The sequence below is a fragment of the Drosophila navojoa genome, chromosome X (assembly GCF_054131105.1).
Source record: "Drosophila navojoa isolate 15081-1374.11 chromosome X, UAZ_NAV_1.0, whole genome shotgun sequence".
Lineage (NCBI taxonomy): Eukaryota > Metazoa > Arthropoda > Insecta > Diptera > Drosophilidae > Drosophila > Drosophila navojoa.
The window spans coordinates 10,600,274-10,610,439 of NC_142895.1; the positions used below are offsets into that span (position 1 = coordinate 10,600,274).

At 40.0% G+C, this 10,166-nt stretch overlaps 1 non-coding gene across 1 annotated transcript; it reads right to left on the minus strand.

The window, feature by feature from the left end:
- Nucleotides 1-9,585: 9,585 nt before the first annotated feature.
- Nucleotides 9,586-9,667, minus strand: TRNAS-AGA (transfer RNA serine (anticodon AGA)). The gene has a single exon. It is a non-coding gene; the product is annotated as a tRNA-Ser (tRNA).
- Between the last annotated feature and the right edge of the window lie 499 nt (nt 9,668-10,166).

Consider the following 10,166-nt stretch of genomic DNA (forward strand, 5'->3'; position numbering starts at 1 on the left):
CCTTTGTCTGCCCCAACTGTGCTTAAAGCACACACTTCAAGACATTTCGTACTTACAGCTGGCATTTAATTTCGTAGTTATTGTCATTATGCTATGGGTGTGTATGTGTGTGTGCGTGTGTGTGTGTTTGTGTATATAGAGAGTATTGCTCTCAAGCAGACAAACTGTCTGATGATCAATGAAAAAAGTCAGCTATGGAAGTATGCGAAGAGTTACGTATAGATAGATGGATAGAAGGGAAAACATTTGAATAATATACGAAATCTATAAAAAAAATCAAGTTTTATTTAAATTATGCAACACTAATAATATAAATAACAAATTGTACAAAAAATGTATTAATAAATAAATCAATTAATTGAGAAATAAAAAAAAAGTATTAATGAATAAAAATGTATTATTATATATATACATTTATTAATAAGTAATTAAATATATAAATTTATTTATAATCCAATGCAATTTTATTTTCATACATATATATTTTGAATATTCAAATTTAAAAAAAAATTTAATTATTTCTATTTATTTTCAATGTCTGGTAACTAAAGATTTTCTTTAAGATAGAAAAGCTTGCTATGTTAAATCTTTTACCTAGCCACTTAGACCTAAACTCTACTGTATCAAATGTAGATATTATATGATTAGCGCTCATCTCTTATCCTTATCCTCAGCTTATCGCCAAGGTTATAACTTATAACTTATAACTTATAAGACTCAGTGTTCGTCTGTTTATTTTTAGATATTCTACATGTGGTTCTAATAATTTTTCATTGCTCCATTTAATAAAGAAGGCTTACCCCTATGTTAAACTAAAAATGTATCTGAATATTATATCTATATATAATCCCTTCATCACAAATTAATCCTATGATCAGGCTCTGTATGAAGCATATATATTGATCTCAAGCAGAAATGCTCATAACTCTATTGCTCTAATCCGTATACAAAATTAGACTTTGGTATACATTTTTCGCACATCGAATTAAGCTCCAAGAATCTATCTATAAGCCAAAGCGACCGGGACTTTATGATAATTTTTTAAATTTAATTGTCAGAGTCAGGCAGTCCTTAAAGCTTAGTTTACAACTTAAGATCAACTCATTAAATTTTAGTAAAGTAAAACCATTTTGCACTAAGCCAAATCAACTCATTAAGGAATGCAATATTCTCCAGTGCATTTTTAACTTTGTTTAAATACCATATCCAACACAAATTAAAAGGAATTAAGCCATAAGAATCTCAAGTATTTCACTCGGAATAAAAAGCCTTTTTTTTCGGTTAGTTAATTTGAAATGAAAAATATTTTACTCACAAATTAAGAGATTTACGCGAGCAACAAATGGCGCAAGTCTGAAAGCTTTGCTAAATCTGCAATAAAAATTGCATTCAGTCGGTTGGCGCTGACCATAAGTTGTTGCATTGTAATTGAAAGTGTGCTCTTTGACTCGCTGAAAGCGAAAGTGTTGAGCAACTACAACAACAACAACAAGAAGCAGAAGCAGAGGACGAGACAGCAACAGGAACCGCAGTTGGCGTTGCCAGCAGACAACTGGAATATATTTTATTATGCTGGCAAACACACATACACACACACACATTTGGCCATTGAAGCATGTATGTGTGTGTGTGTGTGTTATTATGTGGCACAAGCGACGTTCGCTGCATAAAGCGTCTACCTACATTTTATTTGATTTCATTATGTTAAAAAGTTGTTCAAGAGTGAATCACGGACTAGAACGAGAACTTGTTGGAGAGCAGATGGCGGATGGCAGGAGGAGGGACGAGGGAGGAGGTGGCCATGGGTGGTGGGGTCGGTGCTTGGCAAGGTTGCGTTGCAAGCAGACAGCGCACAGACATGGAACAGGACCAAGCCAAGGACGCCAGACAAGGCGAGAGTCAGCCCAAGAATATGTATGCTAGCTGGCAAAAGGGGTAAGCGACGGGGCAAGCGACGGGGCATGCAGCTGCGGCAGCTGCGCGCTAGGTGTGAGCGAGACGGCAGCTGGGGGTACAGCTCATGGGGTATGCACCATATCAGAGTTCTAATGCTGCTCGGAGGATGTTGCTGCTGCAGCGCAGTCGAAAGCATTTTATTATCCTTATTTAAGTTTGAAACTTATTGCAAAGTGGGAAACTCCAAATGTCTGTCTAGCTGTCTGGCTGTCTGGCTTGGCTTGGCTTGGCTTGGCTTGGCTGCGCTGCTTGCTCGCTGCTGCACTAAAAATATGGAAAACTTTGCAGACAGTCAGCAGCCAGGCAGCAGCCGCAACAACAACACGTCGAGTGCAAGGCTTAAGTGTGCGGCCCGGACAGCCAGGACGAACAGGACGAACAGCCAAGGACGTTGCTCAAGTTGCGGCAAGCGCGAAAACAGCTGCGACGCCAGCAGCAGCAGCAGCTGAGGATTCAAATCAAAATATACAAAAAAAAACATATATATATATATATAATATATTTTTATATACATATATATATACATATGTAATGTTGTATATATACATATATCAATATAGATATATATATATACTTGTGTATATAGGAAATAAAAGAGTTGTATAAATTCAGTTGGCGCAGCTCGTGCATAGTTTATGCTTTCCATAGACACACAGAGTGTGTATGTGTGTATGTATGTGTGTGTGTGTGTGTGTCTCATGCATTTGGGGCAAATAGTTGTGCTCCAGTTTGAACTTTAAGCCAAAGTTTCGCAACTTTAACGAAGGTCGCGGTCGCACAGCAAAATGATAAAAATCAACTGGCACAAAATTCAATTATTGTGCCACAGATGTGCCAGATATATATGTATGTGTATATACTATATAGATATATATATGTATAGTCTAGCTATATGTGTTTAATAGCGTCTGCTTTAGTTGTGCTGCTTTAAGCAGTTTGTCCTGATGAAAGTAAAGCAGCGAATTGTCTACATAAAACACATTAATATGAAATATATACATATATAAATATATATATCTACACATACATACATACATATATGGGATTACTTTAGCATCTCAATTTCAATTGTTTCGCTATCAAGTTTAATACTATTCTGTCTATTTACATTAAGTATCCTCGCTGCACCTGCGGCACACGAAATCTGTGTACAAAAGATACTTTTGTATCAATCAGATACAATCGGCTTGCATTGCACCTGATGCGCTGGCGACTGTTGCTGCTGTCGCCTCGTCCACGCATCCTTCATTTCCGGTTACTCACGGCAGCTTTAACTATGTGTGTGTGCGTTAGATACAATTATGCTTCGAGTGCCCTCGCGCATTATAAGGAAGATGCCTAATAGCATTGCTGCTATTGTGGTGCTCCCGGTTCATATTGTAGTTGACAGACTGCTGCTTTAAGTCGCAGCACTTGTGCTAATGGCATTGTCAACGCTTAGCTTAAAGAGTGTATCCTTAAGATACATTCTTAATTTGTCATCTTGCAGCAGAACTTTGTGAGATGCTTTAGATATTTAATTCACAGCTTTATCTATTCTAATCTATTCTAGATTAGAGATACTTGTCCTTAATATTTTATTGATCTATTTTGCCCTTAAACTTTTTTTGTTATACTCCACTTTATCATCAAAGCACTTATGATTTATCGTAAATATTTTAAAGATTCTAGCAATACACCCAGAATTCTTCAAATGCATCTTTGGGATACTTGCCTGAATACATATATCTTTAAGATACTTGCCTACGATTTCGCTCAATCTGAAATATCTTAGAGATACTTTTATCATTGCCCCGCTTATTTTAGTCAATCCATCCACATTTGCAGTGCAGACTTTATCTTTCCAGTGCAACTTGAAGATACTTCCAGCGAAATTTGGGATGTAATTCTTGCAAGAGCTATTAAATTGCTTCAGAATAGCGTTAAGAAACTTGGAACTCAAAGCTATCTAAAGTGTTTAATTATTCGAATATATCTTTGAGATACTTGCTATGCAATCATATTTATACTTTTGTATCTTTAAGATCTTTCAGTTAATTGACCAAGTCTTGAGTCATTGTGCAGCTATGAGATAATTGTATCTTAAAGCTTTACATATTTTAGGCTGAAGTATCTTAAATATACTTGCAATGCTGCTTAGCCTTTTCGAATGTATCTTTAAGATACTAGCAATGCAGGCATGTTTATATATCTGTCATTTTACGATACTTGAAATACAGTTTTGGCTCTGCTGCTCTATGTTTAAGATACTTAGCTCCGTGTATCTTTGAGATACATGCAATACGAATACATGCAGATACTTGCAGGCTGTAGTCAACCTGCGAGATACTTACATGTATCTTTAAGATACTAGCTAGCGCGTTTTTACTACTGTATCTTTAAGATGCCCGCTCGCATTACGGCTTCATTTACTCGAGTGCAACTTCAGCACAGTTGCATGCGCTGCAAATGCTCCATGGCGCTGAGAGATACTTCTGCTGCTTAAAGCTGCTCTCCTCAACATCTGTAACTATGAGATACTTTTGCCAGCTCAACATGCTGCTTACACAGAATGCCAATCAGAAAATGCGCACTTTAGCCCGAGAATAAAGAAACGGCAAATATGCAAAACTCAGTGACCCAGAGCCAGGTTGAGCGGAGGCTACGTTCAATTCACCGTCAGCTGGACAGCCAACGAGCCAACGAGCCAACTTGCGAGCGACTATGCCAAATCCTTGGCTCATAACTTTGCGACAATTTAACAAGCCGCAAGAGCTGCAGCCGCAAAGCCAAAGACGCTCGCCTCAGTCAAGTGTCAGTCGAGCGTCTCGGCCATCGGCCATCGGCCATCGGGCAACGGGCACTGGGAGCCGCTGCCTCCAGTTGCGAACAGGGACTCGCCAATTGTGACATTTGCGGCAGGTTAGCAACTGTTGTAGCAACCGCACAGCAATTGCCGCCGCAGCAACAACAATTGAGTGAAATGCCTTGACATTGCGTGCGGATGCTGCCGCTGCTGCTGCTGCTGTTGCTGTTGTTGCTGTTGGGTAATTGGCGTGCGGCCTGCGAGACGCAACAAACGCGTTAGCAATGCAATTTATGTGCGTTTAGACGCATATTTTGCCAATTAAATATTGCGATAAAGCATGCAGCCTATAACAGCATGCAACAGCAACAGCAACAGCAGCAACTGCAGCAGCAGCAGCAACAGCAGCAACAACAAGCAGTGCCATTGCATTCTGATTCCCTCTCGGCTTTCCCTGCTTAAGTCGTCTCTATCCCTCCTCACTCTCTCACTCTCTCTCTCTCTCTCTCGTTCCCCCTAAGCTGATAAATGCTGCTGATAGCGTCGCTGACGCTTGGCAATTTGGTTGCAATTTATTTCGGGGGGCCCGCAGAGCCAGCGACTTTTTGTACGCCGTTGTTGTACCCTGCACTAAATGCTTATTAGAGGGTATGCGCATCACAATCGTAACGAATTGAGGCCTAGATAATGCTATAGATAGAGCTATGAATATACATATATTATACTTTTGTTAGATCTATGCATGTGTTTGTTGCGGTCAAGCGCTTTACTGGAACCTTTTTTGGGTCTTTGGGGTCTTTTATCTAAAATATATCTGTTAAGGAGATATTATTCTATATATGTATAACTTATCTTGATATATCAATCAACATATCATGTATCCAGAACTCTGTTAAAGAATGTTATAAAAGCCGAAGACACCGGTAAATTTGATGCCTTACATTAACAGCATTGTTTGAATTTAAGTCTTGAGCGTTTACAGGGTATTTTCAGGAATCGAATTTACAGTTCCACGTGATCTTTATCAATCTACATATCAAATAATCCTTCATAATTATTCTATCTTTCGTATATGCTCTAATATTTGTTCTGTCTATTTTTATTGTTCTACAGGGTATATATAAATCAGTCTATTTAAATTTTCAATGCTAAAATGACCGAAATCTTGACAAACATTTGAACATCACATATGTAGATCTCAGCATTTAACATCACTTATGCTGCTGGAATACTGTTTACAGGGTATTTCCTAGTCAGTCGGCTATAGCTTTGCTAGCCAAAAGCTTTCCTTCTGTCATTGAGATCTCTAATATTTGACATACATATCCAAACATGTAGCGTTAGCTGCAGATGCACCTCTAAATAACCATTTACAGGGTATTGCCTAGTCTGGCTGCAACAATTATGGCAGCTACTCAACTCTTAAGATATGCAGATATCATACGAAATATTCTGCTATCATATGCAAATACCAAAATGCCTTTGGCTCTGTTTCAGCCCCACTCCCTTACAGGGTATTTGCTAGTCGTGCTGTTACAGTTGCTGTCGTTGCGCAACGCACTTTGTGCGTCGTTGCCACCGAAAACGCAAATTGACATCTTTCAATTAAACGACAAGCGCTGACCAGGCACGCATCGTTGTCCACTGATCGTCCGCAGTTCCTCGCCGGAGCGCGAAAGACAGAGAGAGAGAGAAAGAGTGTGTGTGTGTGAGAGAGAGAGCGAGCTAGAGTCGAGCTTGTGCTGAGGTTTTGTTTGGCTTTCGTCGGGGCGCCTGTCAAATGGCGCAATTCTGAATTTGGCTGGCGAGCAGCTGATGTGACAAGCGGCAGGAGGCAGTTGTGTGTGCGGCGGCGCTCGCAACATGTTGCACGGCGACAGCCGGACGGACGCACGTGATCAGCGTCTTGCAACATGCGCACTCAAACAAACACAAAAATATTTCTTTCACTCGCTGCGGCTATGACACAAATGCACAATATTCAAATCTTTTGGCAGCTCATTTTTGCCAACTGACACAGTGGCATAGAGCGAGGGGGGGGAGGGGGCAGCAGGGACAGGAGGCTGGGCTCGAGGGGTATCGAGGCTGCACGAGGACGTTGATATGTTGCGGACTTTGAAGTTTGATGTCTGATATGCGAATTTGGGCAAAAGCGTCAACGGCCACAGCCAGAGCCACAGCCACAGCCACAAAAATGGCAACGGCAACAATTCATTGCCGACATTCGCGCAGCGAAAACATACAAAACGGATTGTTGCGGCCACGGTGAATACAATCACAGTACTCGCAATAAGCATGCGACCAGCGTGTACCAAATAGTTGTGTGCCAAAAATGTCTGCGATCGCAGTTTCGTCATCGAGCGTATTAACAGTAATTAGTGCCAATCGCTTGCAGATGCAATGATCAAAAGTATCCGAGAGATGCAACAATATCGCTGGAAGAGAATCTGGAAAACGCCAAAGTATCTATAGAGCTGAAAGCTCTAAGAGTTGGCAAGGTGAAAAACATCTTTGAGAGAGAAAAGTATCTTTTATGAATGCTTGCTTATAGATACGTATCTGATGAAAATGTATCTTAAAGGTAGCCAGGAATTCGAGTTGGCCAAGTAAATATGAAAAGTATCTTTAAGATATAAAAGTATCTTTTATGTATATTTTATATGAAAAGTATCTTTAAGATATACAAGAATCTTTTATGTATATTTGCCTTTAACGACACGAAGATCTGAGAAGTTCTAAAATATTGCTGGAGGATAACCTTTATATCTGAAAAATATCTTTCAAGTTTTATGGATTTGGAGATGACAAACATAACTTTGGAATAGAATAGTATCTTTTATGTATATTCACATTCAAATACAATAAAAAGCATCTAAAAATGTGCAAATTGTAAAGTGAAAACGAGAAGTATCTGTGAGATTTATAAGTATCGTTTATGTATGTTAACTAATAGATACAAAAGTATCTCGGGAATTCCAAAATATTGCTGAAAGATAATCTTGAAATCTGAAAAGTATCCTTGACATGTAAAAATATCTGTTACAAACATTTACGCTTACATGTAATAATAAGTATCTGGGGGAAAGTATCTTAAAAGTTGCAAGCAGTGTATATATATAGTTATATATAATCAAAAGTATCTGAGGGATGCTGGAACAGAATGTCGGAATCAGAGAAACTCAAAAGTATCTTAAAAATTGCTAAAGAAAATTTGTGATACTAAATAAATATGAAAAGTATCTTTGCGATATGAAAGTATCTTTTAAGTATGAATCAAGGCCTGATTAAGTTGTGTTAAGTACGGACAGATATTCTCCAACTACAGTCTTCTTCATCGACTGAGCTGAATTCTCTGCTCTGCATTCGCAATGCGCTTCTTGTCTCTCTTTCCCTTCGCTGTGCGCTCTCGTATCATTTGGTTAATAAGAATGTTATGTAATTAGAATGTAATCGCAGCTGATGGAAGAGGCGCGCTGCTCGGTTCCCATTCCAGCGGTGCGGTGCGATGCGATGCGATGTGGTGCAGATGTGGCACTCTGTCGATGGGGCTACGGCCGTGCGGCTAGCCCAATTAAATGCATGAAAACGAAACGCGACCGCATGAAAATGTGAATTGGAAAATGAGCCTGAGCCGCCGACTTTGCGATTTGCGTATAATCCAAGCCGGAATTTATGCAAAGCGAGGAACGAAAAGGCAAAAAAAAATAGAGAAAAATAAAGAACAACGTCTTAATAACTAGAAGAGCTCGACCAACATATTATCATAATTGAGGCGCAGCAATTAAAAGAGAGAGAAGCAAGAAGAAGTAACAGAGCCGAGCATAATCCAAATCGAAAGGCGGCCATCTTTGGCCGGGAAAGGTAATTTTAATGGCTCTGTTGCTATGTTAAACATTTTTTAATGCGCGCGCCCAGCGAAATTATTCAAAATGAAATTAAATTAAAAATGCATTTCGGCGAACTGGCAAAGCGGCAGCAGACAACAAATGAATTGAGCCATCAACGGCAGCCAAGACGGGACGCGACGTCACGCAGCACTCGCAAGGCAGCTGACCCAGCCAGCCAACAGTCCAGAGAAATGGCCAAAAAAAAAAAAAAAAAACCAAGAGAAAAAGAAACCAAAACAAGAACGTGTTGAAAGCCATGTGTGGCATGGCCAGAACTTTTGAGGACAGGCGGACAGGCGGACAGGTGGACAGGCGGACAGGTGGACAGACGGACAAGCGGTAAACGGCGACTCGGTAGGGACTTCACCTGTACAGCTACATATCTACCTACTGCACCGTTCCCGCCGTCCCCTCCTGTCCGCTCCTCTCCCCACCTATACCTACCTACCGGGCAGTCCAGCGCACACACATTCGCGTGTCAGTTTCACGTGCAGTGGCAAAAGGTAATTCATCTTGTTATTTCATTTTTCTTGCTCATTTTTTTTTTTCGGGCTGACGGTGCGACGGAGACGCCAATTTTCCATTGGACGAAAGAGGAGTCGTACGGTTCTCGGGCGTTGCGCTAATTAGATGCGAGCCATGGCATTTTAATGCCTTTTGTATGTGTGTTTAATAAATGTAATAAATACATTAAAAACGATGACGTTTTCAGCAACAAAACACAAGACGCCAGCTGCCTCCAGTTACGCCCGCCCCGCCCAATCAGCGGCGACTGAGCAGCGGAGCAGCAACAACAGCATTGTGTATCTCGTTAAATTCCAAAAAAGCATTCTTTGCCATGGCTTGGCTCGGCTTAATTAATGTAAGTGATACTCCTCTCCCTCTCTCTCTCTCTCTCTCTCTCTCTCTCTCTCTCGATCTCGAAAATAAAGGCAGCAAAAATCTTGAAATACTCTGCGCAGTCGGTAGGATTCGAACCTACGCTCCCAGAGGGAATCTGATTTCTAGTCAGACGCCTTAACCACTCGGCCACGACTGCCTCACGTCTCACGTCATTCATATTGGCCTAATCAACGGCGTTAGCTGCAAAAATTCTGATATGCGAAGCACTCATCGAAAGCCCAATTGTGATGACGCTAACAAAAAAATAATTTCGAGTGGAAGAACTAAAAAAAAAAGAAGAATTGATTATATATTATCTATTTTACAGTTGAAGATAGCGGATTGTACTTAAGAGAGCTTATCTGTCTTCACCTTTAGCTATGCTTATATATTTAATATTTTTTAATAAATATATACAAACGTTTTAGTATCTTTGAGACACGATCAGAACAACACAATCATAATTTCAATATAAAACGAGTGAGTCGGGCGTTGCCGACTGCAGAATACTCATTCATGGCTAGATCTATTTTGCAACTTGCCACGCCTCCAATAGCACATTCACTATATACTATCAGAGATTGCAAAAACTTGAATTTCCGATTTGCCACGTCTTTCATGGGCGAATGGAGATATACTCAGCACTTTATAATTTT